Source organism: Arachis duranensis, chromosome 7 (genome assembly GCF_000817695.3).
Source record: "Arachis duranensis cultivar V14167 chromosome 7, aradu.V14167.gnm2.J7QH, whole genome shotgun sequence".
Taxonomy (NCBI): Eukaryota; Viridiplantae; Streptophyta; class Magnoliopsida; order Fabales; family Fabaceae; genus Arachis; species Arachis duranensis.
The window spans coordinates 37,429,860-37,443,339 of NC_029778.3; the positions used below are offsets into that span (position 1 = coordinate 37,429,860).

Genomic DNA, 13,480 nt, shown 5'->3' on the forward strand with positions numbered 1-13,480 from the left:
CTTGCTGTTCTAAAATTTTTTTCTTTTTCATTTTTTTTGGGTTAGGGGAGGGGTTGTTTGGGAATACCTATTTATCTTTTGATTTTCTTTTTTATTACACAGTAGAAAAATGGTTGGTATGGTTAAGTGTGGATCTGTTGTGCTGTAGCGTGTTCATCATCCTTGCAATTTGGTTTTTTTTTTTAGTTTTATTTGCTGCTTCATTCATTATTCAGATCATTTCTTTTCCTTATTTAACTCTGTTTATTCAGCTTTTCATTTTTCGCTGTTTGAATCTACTTGCTTTATGGATTGAGATATATAAATTAACTCTTTTTTTATGTTGTTTGTTGTAGAGTTTTCTTCTGTTGGAAAGAAGAGTATTAGAGAAGAACCATCTAAGAGAAAGAATCCTGGAGCAGTCAAAATTAGTCATTGGGCATTGGCGCGATTAAATGCAGAAGAGGTTTCCAAGGCTGCTGCTGAAGCAAGAAAAAGGTCCAAAATTCTTTATCCTGTTTTATTTATGCACGCAAAAAAATTATTTTGCCCGATGTCTTATCATTCTCTCTGCTCTCATTTATGCTCTAAATTTGTTTGTTTGATGTATGTGAACACGCAGCTTAAGATAGAAGAGATTGTGACTGAAATGGGTGGTCTTCTACGTGCTAAAGCATCACTGGATTTGAACTTTGTCATTGTGAAAAATGTTTTGGCTGCAAAATACAAGATTTTTTTAGTATCTAAAACTTTTTCAGGCTTTGGGCCTTGCTTATCAGCGACTGGGCAGGTATACTGCAGCCATAAAGGTACCTTCTATTTGGGTTCCTCTTAAATCTTTTGGATGATTAATTCCTCAACCACCAACTTACTTTTGAATTCTCCATCAGTCTTATGGCCGTGCCATCGAGTTGGATGATAAGATGGTCTTTGCTTTGGTTGAAAGCGGAAATATCTCGTTGACACTTGGTTCATTTAGGAAGGTACTCTTCGATGATAATGAATTATATTTTCTTGCAAATCCTTTCATGAATTTCTGGAAGCTGTTCAACCACATCCAATGGTTTATATTCTATAACTATCTGTGAAATTGTCTTTGGGTTTTTCTACATGAAAGGGAGTTGAACAATTTCGACAAGCTTTGGAGATTTCATCACAATGTGTGCCTGCACAATATGGGCTTGCTTTGGGGCTTCTTTGTTTAGCAAAAGATTGCATGAACCTGGGAGCATTTAAGTGGGGGGCTTCTTTATTAGAGCTTTGTTTTATAGAAATTGTTTGGATGCTGTGGCATTCATTTTTAAGTTCAAATAAATTCTTGAAGTAACTGTTGAAGTGACTGCAGGAAGCATCTGAGGTTGCAAGAGCAAGTGCTTATTCTGTTAGGAATGTCTCATATAGGAAAATGCTGCCTTGATTTTCTTGAATAGATAATCAGAGCTTAATTCCTTGCCATCTGTGTGTTTCAGGTAGGAAAGGATGAATTCGGGTAGGTTGGTACGTCTATCTCTCTCTCTCTCTCACTACCTTATATAATTTCCAGACTGGAGGCACATTCCAAAACTATGACATGATAAATTATTATATTAATCATAAAATTTTATATATATAAATTGTTTTAGTTAATTTCATGCTAAATGTGTATATTTATTTTTGGTTAGTATCATGGTGGGACTAACTTTGATAGAACCGCTAGTGGACCATACATTGCCACTTCATACGATTATGATGCTCCTCTTGATGAATATGGTAAAATTACATTGATCAAGAAGAATCTCATTTTCTAATATTTTTCCATGAATGATCCTTGAGTAATTAATTAATTATTGTATGTAGGCAACAAAGCTCAACCAAAATGGGGTCACCTCAAAGAACTCCACAGGGTTTTGAAGTCAATGGAAGAGAGTCTTACAAACGGGAGCGTTTTCCAAATTGATTTTGGCAACTCTGTCACGGTACCAAAATACATGAAAACAAATTACAACTCTGCATTATTTTTTTCCCTCTAATTGAATTAGAGCAATAATGAATAATTACTTTTCAAAAATAATTATTTCAGGCCACTGTGTATGCCTCAAACAAATCATCAAGTTGCTTCTTGACCAATGCCAACACTATCGCCGATGCTACTGTCTCATTTAGAGAAAGAACCTATGCAGTTCCAGCATGGTCTGTTTAGCTTGGCTTGGCAAATATACACGCCAAGAGATTTGTTATTCCATAAGATTTGACTACATACTCTTTTAATTAAATATTTGTTTGTGATGAATTATAGTTGATGTATCAACACACTTTGATGTATGGTTGTTACTTAATATTATAGTTGATGTATTAGTACACTTTGTTTATGTTTTGAATTATATTAATTTGCTTGTTTATAGTACTTTTCTTTTAGTTTGATAATACCATGAATTTGTTTATTTTTTGAAATATTATAAATATTCGAATACAAAATAGATAAAAAAAATTGTATTTATTAAATTTATATTTTGTATGAAAACATGTTTATTTTTGTAATAGAAAAAATTAAAAAAAATATTTTACCTTACCGACGGATTTATAGACGGATTTTTTGTCTGTAATCAGAGTGTAAGAAGGTTTTCCAAGATTCAAATTATAGACAGAAAATCTGTTGCAAAATCTGTCTATAAATTACAGACGGAAATTCCGTCGAAAAATCTGTCTGTAATTACAGACGGAAATTCCATCGGAAAATCTGTCTGTAATTACAGTCGGAAAATTCGTCTGTAATTACAAACGAAAAATTCGTTGGAAAGTTCGTCATCTTCGGGAAATGGATAGAGAATTTATAGAGGAATAATCCGTCGGTAACTGGTAAAAATCCGTCGGTAATTTTCCGACGGAAAAAAATCCGTCGGTAAATAATTTCCGACGAGGCTTTTACAGAGGGACAAAATCCGTCGGTAATTTCGTCGATAACCAAAAATTTTTCTGTAATAAAGACTAAATCTGTCTGTAAATCTGCCTGCATTAATCAATTTTCTAGTTGTGAGATCACCCTAGTGTAGAATCAACCGCAAGTGACTGCAGGTTAGCCTCTATTTGGCCTTCCTCTTAATTATACGCCTCCTATGAGCAGTTAGTTATACGCCCTTAGTCAGATTTGGGAATGCGCCAATTATGGTTTCTAACCAACCTCCTTTTCCATATCCAGACGTTAGTCGAGATTACCAAGCGGGCTCCTTATCAAATAATTCAGGATGAACGGCTGCGCTTCAATAACACATTGACGAAAGCCATAATGATTTATTCAATCTATTGACTCACTAGATGAGTGCTATTCTGAATTCTATAATGGTTGACAATGAGTCAAAATGTGATCGATTGGCTAGGCAAGTCGAGAGAATTTTCTGAAATGTCAATTATGATGAAGGGCAGTCTATTCTCCAAGATTTGGTAGTAGGCTAAGAGAACGTAGGATATAATGAGAAGAATGTATTTAATAATCCTGAAAGGAAAGAAAATATCCCTCATCTCGTTCGACGATATCAAAATTCTAATGAAGTTTTGAATAGATTTCGCGCACAGCATGGATATCATTACCAAGTGACGAGGATTATCGAGACTATCGTCAATAGAGTGGGTATCAAAGTGAGTTTCATGCATTGACCATATTTTTTCTCCACTTTTCCTGTGCAATGCAAATGGTTGAAGTGCCAAGGAGTGTAAAAATTCTAAAATAATTATAAAATTTGCAGGGGAACCTGGAGAGTCAATTATCGAGCATATAGCTCGCTATATGGAAAAATTAGAAAATTTGGCAAATAATAAAAACTTGAGAATGAAGTTTTTTCCTTGTTATTAATAAAAAATGCTTTCACTTAGTTTTCAAACTGAAGCCCAATTTGATTTTGACGTGAGCACAATTAGAAAATACTTTTCATGCTCAATTCTATAGGGGAAAGTTGAATGTCATGCTGACAGATTTGCTTACAATAAAACGAGATAACGGTCAATTGATAGATGATTTCATGATTCGGTTAAAAAATGCCCATAATTGTTGTTTTGTGGCGCTCCAGAGAGCGAAGTTGTCAAGCTGGCAACAATAGGCTTAGGTTTTTATATGCGTCAAAAATTACTCAATATGCATATATCTTATTTAGCCCATTTGATTGAGAGAGTTTGACAAGTTGAAAAAATAAAAGAAGAAAAGAAATAGAAAAAAAATAGTTGAATATGAATTTATCGAAAATAATATTTAATGATAATAAGTATTTTTGCTTTTGTCCTTCTAGTAAATTTATTTTTTGTATCAAAAATAATATTTTTGATAAGATATCGTTGAATTCTTTGACAACCTAATATTCGACAAATTTGAACTTTGATAAGGTTACAAGTACATATTAGAATCTTTTGGAAGTAGTTACTTACTCAATTACGTACTCTATTAAAGTCTGTACAAGTATATCTATATATTATATATAATTGTGGAAAAAAGAAAAACAAAGCTTCATTCAACTTTAAAATTCTATAAAGTTGATCAAATTTTAGAAAAGAAATAGCTTCTCTAATCAACTTTGAATTTTTTTGAAGTTGGAAATTTTAAAAAAAAATATGGATAATAATCATTATATTTTTGAATCATCAAATGCGACCAACTATCTCATCACAATGATCTGTGAGGAAATAAGAAAGAACCACCATGTTTTGGAAAATATGTTGTCAAAAAATTTTCAATGAGGCATTGAAAATGAGCATGGCTGAAAATATTCAACAAAATATCAAAAATTCAATAGTTCAATAAATAGCCACTTAGCCTAAAGATGTCAAAAAAAAAAAAAAATACTTGGGGGCATCTGTTATATTGAAGATAATTTTGCTTCGATAAATTGAAAGAAAATAGGAAAGCATAGTTAAAACATGAGATCATATTTATCCATTTTATTATCTTTGGCTCTTTAATAATGACATGATGTTTCACTAATTTTTTGTCATGCACTATGAGAAAATATTTGTAAAAATTGATAGAATATATGAAGTTGTTCAAACAATTATTTGGGGTTGGTTTTAAATTCATCAAGCATTGAAGACTAATTTCGACAAAGAAGAGCAAGCTAGATAAAGAGGCAAGATGTCTAAAGGCTCAATCATCTCAAAGTCCACATAATAATTATTTACCTTAGTTTCATCAAATTTCAGACTATTGCAGTTGAATAGATCAAGAATGGGCAAGAGTTTGGTGATCGAAAAATGAAAGAATATCAACAGTAACAGGCTTGATGTAGTTATTTTGGTCGAGGCCGTGTTAAAAATACCAATTTTCAAGATCAAATTGGTGGTAACCAAGGTGGTCGACAGTCGAGTTAATACTCGTGTTCCTTCTATCTTAACCGATCAGGGGTAAAATCTTTTCCTTTAAATCAAGTTGTCTTTTCAGCAAATAATGAAACAATTATAAAAGAAAAAAAGCACATACTGATTGAAGGAAAAGGCAAAGTGATTGAAACTCCACTCCCTAAAATGGATTCAAATGTGTAGATGAGGAGTATTTTGAGGAAGAAGATGAAAAAATGACTGGTACTGTATCGATCATACTTTCTGAATTTGTTGGGCAATATGAAGATAATCTAAGCGGGTGATATTTGATGATGAAATGGGTTATTAAAGAAATATTTTGATGAGATCGTAAAAAATATTAAATAATATTAAGTATTTATATTTTCTTCCTTCTAGTTAAAAAATAAATATTTAGGGGGTATTTTTTATATCAAAAATAATATTTTCGACAAAGAAATTATTGAACTGTTTGACAAGTCAATGTTTGACAAGTTTAGACTTCGATCATTGTCAAGGCAAAAAATAATGCATTGTCGATCAACTTCCAAGTACAGATTAAAATCAACTTTAGATTTGAGCCAATTACTTACTCAATTAGGTACTTTCTGTTAATCGATTGATGCAAATGCGGAAGTCGAAGAGGCAGGCTCGACGAAGGTCAGCAGTGTCGAAGGCAAAGTTTCAGTTTCTAAAGGGTTCGAACATATATTTACCAAAACTAACTATCAACAGATAATTGGACCGATTATTGGCCTATAAATTGACAAGACACGTTAAAAAGTGGTTGGAATTTTCTCAAAAAAAAACACTCACACTCACTCACATCCATAGCGATTTTTTGAGTCGATCAAGAGTTTTTTTCTTTGAAGGGCTCCTTCCATGTCTTTCCATTATACTTTACCATTTTTATACTTTCTTTTTGTGCAATTTACCTTCTCTATAATGTCGTTTTATTTTTTTTAAGTTCAGCAACTTTTATCTTTTTTAGTCTTCACATTTAAATTTATCCTTTATTTTTTCAAATATTTTTAATTTCTGTAATTTGATTTCACTTTTATTCAAGTCATTTAAGTTTTATTGTTTTATTTTAAATTTTTGTAAAACTTTATTCCTTCTTCTCTATCGTTATCAAAAATATAAATTTTGATGCAAATAAAATTATTATTCACAAAGAAGCTTAGATTTTGCTGCTAAAATCTAGATATTGAATCAATTCAGATATTTGATTTTGAGAAAAAAAACTTAATTTCTTAAGACTTTCGACCTGCAAAAAAAACTGCAAAACAGATACCATAAAAAATTCAAAATACTAATTTATAGATAAGATCCATCCCAAGGCGTTGCTACCATCGAGTTTTTGTAAATCAAAATTCACCCTTTGATGTTGCTGTTAGTTTGCATCAAGGTTGGTGATCATAACCTAAGCTCGATACTTCGGAGAGTTCATGGGAAGATGATCGACTCTAATTTTGAAAATATTCAAAAAAATAAAAATTTATTAAAAAAACGGTATAATTAAATTAAAACAAGTAAAATCATATTTTAGAATGAGCAATGCTAGGGGGCCAGTAATTTTTGTGATTGTTAGCCATCAACTAGCCATCAATGATGATTTGATGGTGTGAGATTGGTGTGAGATTTCATCTAATGGCTCATTTTCCTCTGCTAGTTACATGCTGGCCAAAATTCAACAAAACTGCTGGTCCCCTAGACTTTTCCTAAAAAAAACTTGCATTAAGCTAAGGTTGTGAGAATTGAATCGGTTAATAAATCAGTAGAGTGATTAATTTAATAGTCTAATTAAAATTGAACTATAGTTGACCGATTTAATTAAATATAAATATAAAATTATTAAAAGTTTAATATATAATTTCATTTAAAATTTATCATTAAAAGTTGATAAACAAGTTCAAACATCAAAATTTATAACTAAATACACATAAATAATAAACATATAATTTTCTATCACAAAAAAAAATTTAACTAAACAAAAAATACTACCCATCACAAATCATAATTATCATTAAATGTTTCAGATTATATATCACGAATAACAACACAAATTATATTTTAATCAGATTTTGAATATATCTTGATTGTATAAAAATATTTGTAGAATGACGATTAGCAACGTCAGCTGATTTTTAATAATAATAATAATAATAACTAACCCACACAAATTTAGAATTATTGAGTTGTTAAAAGAGAGAGAAATTTTTTCAAAAAATTAAAAGATATTATTTAAAAAAATAACACCGAACCAGAAATTTTAAAAAACTTGGACCGTTTCACATAATTCATCGATTAATCCTTGATTCAACCGATTTTTTACTGATGTTTTATCAAACAATTTTTCATGTCAATTAAATCAATAAAATTTTTTTTTCAACCACTGAATAAATCGATTCGGTTCAAGTTTTAGAATTAAGCAATAAACACGTTAGTGCGGTAATAGACCCTTCAAGTATTAAAAATTGATAGACCCTTCAAATATATTTTCTGTCCTGAAATTTGATAAAAGTTTTAAAAATACCCCTAAGTTTTATTTTGTTTTAATTTTATCCTAAAAGTTTTCGATTTGCATCAAATATACCCTTGACGGCTAATTTTTCAAAAAATTTAAGACCAATTTAATAACAATTTCATAAGAACAACCCTCAACACAAGTAAATCAAGCATAATTTTTATGCATTATTATTAGATTGATCTTAAATTTTTTTAAAATTTAGCCGTCGAGGGTATGTTTGATGCAAATCGAAAACTTCTAGGACAAAATTGAAACAAAATAAAACTTAGGGATATTTTTGAAACTTTTGCCAAACTTCAGGGACAAAAAATATACTTTACCCTATATTTTATATGCCATCAAATTGACGTTCAAACCAACACACGAAATTGGTCCTTGATGTCATTGTGGTTGACAAATCAGGTCCACCTTTTTAACTCCGAAAACAATACTTGAATTGTATTTAGGAAAATTAGGTCCTTACTGCCAACGTGAACGCCTTTGTTAGATTATAGCCCTGCCTTGCTATGAAAGGGGGGAACCTTCCTGTACTTTTTTTTTTTCCAATTCGACATACTCTTTCATGGCTCAATCTTCTTTTTCATTTTCCTAACTTTATTTGAAATTTTGATAATTGGAAAAAGTATGTAATGTGAAAATTGTAAAAAATTTTCTTAAATTTCTGAAACATATATATTGGGGACTGTCCCAATCCAACTTCTAGAAGGAGTGGTTTGAACTTTTGAACGTAAACAAAGCCATGAAATCTATGCAAGTTCTTTAAAAATCCAATTAACCTCCTTTGTCCAATTTTATGATTGGTCCTAAATAAAATAATCCAAACCATAAATAAATTATCCAAACAGATAACATGAGCAAATGAAACATAATTTGATTAATTTTTTAAAATATATTAAATATTTTTTTATAAAAGATGTTGATATCCTGGCTCAAAATACAAAAGTCAGGCTCAATAAGGATAAAAGCCCACCTAAAAAGATGGCTTCTACCGAATATCCGACCTCTTTAAAGAAGTCAGACACGATGAAAAGGGCAGCATATGCTTATCTAAGTAAGTAATTGTCTCCCCAAATCTCTCCAACTTTCTCTATCTTCCTTAAAAGATAGATCCTAACAAATTCCCAAGATAAAGAGAATGGTTATCCATCAATAAAGATGGAACTACTCCAACAAAGGTGGTTATCTTCTCTTCTATAAATACACTGACACCCCTCAGGTATATTTACGTTCTAATCTACTAAAAACCTGCACTTAAGCATCAGAGTCTCTTCCAGGTACCACCCCCACCTCCTCACAAGAAACTCAGACAAGCGACACCTCGGCACCAAACAAGTCGGACGCTGCCATACAAAAGAATCTGGACCTCACGTTTAGACCCAAATTAACATTTCAGGTAATTCTCAAAACAGAAAATATCTTATCTTATCTTATCTAAATAGATCTTATTTGCAACTGACTAATTTTTTTATCTTCAAGACAAAATGGCTTCCTGCAATAGCATTAAATAAAATATACAATTTTTTTCTAAACCATACTCATTGTAATTAACCTTGATTAACGTTTTGCTAGTTTAGAATGGCTCAAATGAAAATTGGCATTTTTGTACAGTTACCACTTGATGCATGAAAATTTGTCTCTCAATAAATTTTCCTTTGGCAAGTATATCGAATTATCGTCAAGTAAAAACTCACAATAGAGTGAGGTCGAATCCCACATGGATTGATTAGTTGAACAACTTTAATTAGAGGAGTGTTCTAGTTGAACTAAGCAGATTTGAATTTAGAATTGTAGAAAATTAAATGGCGGAAAATGTAAATAGCAAGGAATATAAATGACGGAAAGTAAATGGCGAAATCTAAAGTGCAAAAAGTAAATCGCAGAAATCTAAATGGGAATGGGGATGATTAAGCATAAATGTAAACAGTAGAATATAAAGAAAGGGTAGATCAGAAACGGGAGGTTCATTGGGTTCAGGGGATATTGTGTTCTCCGGATCAAGTTCATTCTCATCTCTTCCTTAATCCATGCAACTCATTGATCTCTTGGCAATATTAGGAGATTGAATCCCAATTCCTTGGCAATTCAATCTCGCTAAGCTTGAACAATTGCCCAATTTCTTGATCTAATTGCTCATGGCAAGAGATAAAGTATGGTCACTGATTATACCACATGTATTTCCAAATCAAAGTATTGATAGGATTATATGTCACTATATCCATCCAACCCCCAATCCGGTCCAACATGAGAAAGCATTTCTAGCTTGATTTCCTTATTTCTCTTCCAAGGTTCAAAGGAAATATAAGTATGAGCAACTTCTCTTCCGAGACAACTACTCAATTTGACGAAGATCGAAAGCTTTCAAGTAAATCAAAGAGAAAGGAAAGAAGAAGAAGAACGAAAACTATGATTGATCAATTGAATTACAATAGATCTTCCTAACCCAATAAAGAAGGGTTTAGTTATTCATAGCTCAATTCAAATAGAAAAGGAAAAAATAAGAAAGTACATAAACTAAATGAAAGTACAGAGAAAAATGAATTCAGGGTTTCCCAATGAGGATCCCCTGCCTCCAGCCTTCCAGTCTCTCTATCTAACTTAAATTCTATCTATTTATACACTTTCTTCATTCAGTCTTGAAGTCTTTGGATGTGGGCTTTGGCCTTTGTTGAAGATAGTTGAAAGTGGCTTCATAGTGACGTTGATGAGTGACAAACCCCAATTTGACGGTTTATCTTGTATTGAATTTAGGGGATTTTATAACCTTTTACCCACATTTATTCAATGAAATAGCATGGTTTTACAACTTCTCCTTTAATTGTGCTTAAGAGTGAAAACATGCTTTTTAGGTCTTAAAATGAATAAATTTAATTCACCTTGATTCCATTAGATGCCTTGATATGTTTGTTAAGTGATTTAAGATTTAGGAGGCAAAGATTGGATCAAGGGAATGAAGAAAGAAGCATGAAAAGTTGGAGAACTCATGAAGAAATGAAAGAACCGGAAAGCTGTCAAGCCAACCTCTTCGCACTTAAACGACCATAACTTGAGCTACAGAGGTCCAAATGATGCGGTTCCAGTTGGGTTAGAAAGCTAACATCCGGGGCTTCGAAACGATATAAGATTTGCCATAGTTTCTACACGTATGGTGGCGCGCACGCGCCGTTGCTGCCACCTAGTTCACTTAAAGCAACATGTGGCCAGCGATTTTAGAAGCCTTGTGGGCCCAATCCAACTCATTTCTGATGCTATTTAAGCCAAGGATTGAAGGGGAATCAACACACTTTTCATACTTTTACATGTTAGTTACCATTAGTTTAGTTTAGTAGTTAGAGTTAGTTTCTAGAGAGAGAAGCTCTCACTTCTCTCTAGAATTAGGATTAGGATTATGTTTAGTTCTTAGATTTAGATTTAGATTCATCTTCTTCTACTTCTATCTTCTCAATTCCTTGTTGTTACATTCATTCTTCTTCCATTCTTTTATTGCAATTTCCTTTATGTTGTTCTTATATTTTGTTGTAGATCTAGTATTGTTCCTTCTACTTTCTTCCAATTCAATAAAAGGTAATTCATAATAAATGTGTTTCTTTTGATTGTTGTTGTTAATTCCTTTCAATAAATGTTGTTAGATTCTATTCTTGTTGTCAATTTGCTTTGCTTTTCTTTTGTGCCTTCCAAGTGTTTGATGAAATGCTTGGTTGGATTTTAGTGTAGGTTTTGTTCCTCTTGGCCTAGGTAGAGTAATTAGTGACTCTTGAGTTATCTAATTCCTTTGTTGATTGATAATTGGAGAGATTGCTAATTGGTTTGGAGTGCACTAAAGCTAGTCTTTCCTTGGGAGTTGGCTAGGACTTGTGGCTCAAGTCAATTCATCCACTTGACTTTCCTTTATTTAGTAACGGTTAACTAAGTGGTAGCAATGAACAATTCTCATCACAATTGAGAAGGATAACTAGGATAGGACTTCTAATTTTCACACCTTGTCAAGAGCCTTTTATAGTTGTTAGTTAATTTTCATTGTCATTTACTTTTCATGCTTCTTATCCAAAACCCCAAAATAACTCATAACCAATAACAAGACACTTTATTGTAATTCCTAGGGAGAACGACCCGAGGTTTGAATACTTCGGTTATTAATTTTAGGGGTTTGTTACTTGTGACAAACAATCTTTTGTATGAAAGGATTATTGTTGGTTTAGAAACTATACTTGCAACGAGACTTCAGTAGTGAAATTCTATACCATCAAAAATCCAATCGTCAATGAGGACGTTTGCAAACTAACGTTTATACTCTGCATGGATTCCATTTTGTATTGAAGTTGGAAGTAATGTTTGTATGGAAACGTTGGGTCAAACGTTGCAAAATAACACTTGGGCGTTTGCCACTAGCGTTTGACCTAACGTTGGTGTACCAACGTTTGTTCGCCCACGCGTGCGCGTCATCGACGCGTACGCGTCACTGCAAATTATCCTACTCCAAAATTTGAAAGTTATCGAGAATGTTAGGGGTAATGTGGATCACCAACGTTCCCTCCAACGTTGGCATATCTTCTTCTTCAATGTTGGTGAACCAACTTTGGCCACCAACGTTGCACCTTGAGCTTGGAACGTTTGAGGCAACATCGGAGAGCCAACTTTGGCTCCAACGTTGCACCTTGAGCTTGGAGCATTTGAGGCAATGTTGGAGAGCCAGCTTTGGCTCCAACATTGTCCTCTCCTCCTCTTTATCAACATTTGAGGCAACGTTGGTGAGCCAGCTTTGGCTCCAACATTGCCCTCTCCTCTTTAGCACGTTTGAGGCAACGTTTGTGAGCCAGCTTTGTCTTCAACATTGCCTTCAATTCCTCTTAGCCAATGTTTGAGGCAACTGGTGCACGAAATTGCAATCACACATTTGCAACCCCGCACAACTAACCAGCAAGTGCACTGGGTCGTCCAAGTAATACCTTACGTGAGTAAGGGTCGATCCCACGGAGATTGTCGGCTTGAAGCAAGCTATGGTTATCTTGTAACTCTTAGTCAGGATATCAAAAATTATCAGGATTGATTGTGAAAAGAAAAAGAACATGAAATAAATACTTGTTTCGCAGTAATGGAGAATAGGTTGAGGTTTTGGAGGTGCTCCATCTTCTGAATCTCTGCTTTCCTACTGTCTTCTTCATCAAACACGCAAGGCTCCTTCCATGGCAAGCTGTATGTAGGGTTTCACCATTGTCAGTGGCTACCTCCCATCCTCTCAGTGGAAATGTTCAACGCACCCTGTCACGGCACGGCTATCCATCTGTCGGTTCTCAATCAGCCCGGAATAGAATCCAGTGATTCTTTTACGTCTGTCACTAACGCCCCACAATCGCGGGTTTGAAGTCGTCACAGTCATTCAATCATTGAATCCTACTCAGAATACCACAGACAAGGTTTAGACCTTCCGGATTCTCTTGAATGCCGCCATCAGTTCTAGCTTATACCACGAAGATCCCGATTAAAGAATCCAAGAGATAACTACTTAATCTAAGGTAGAACGGAGGTGGTTGTCAGGCACACGTTCATAGGTAAGAATGATGATGAGTGTCACGGATCATAACATTCATCAAGTTGAAGGACAAGTGATATCTTGGAACAAGAACAAGCGGAATTGAATAGAAGAACAATAGTAATTGCATTAATACTCGAGGTACAGCA

General features: G+C 33.3%; 1 long non-coding RNA gene across 1 annotated transcript; it reads left to right on the top strand.

The window, feature by feature from the left end:
- Positions 1 to 421: 421 nt before the first annotated feature.
- On the top strand, positions 422 to 1,281 carry LOC107458672 (uncharacterized). The gene is made up of 4 exons (XR_008001259.1): positions 422 to 477; positions 602 to 788; positions 870 to 962; positions 1,097 to 1,281. It is a non-coding gene; the product is annotated as an uncharacterized LOC107458672 (long non-coding RNA).
- Positions 1,282 to 13,480: the final 12,199 nt, after the last annotated feature.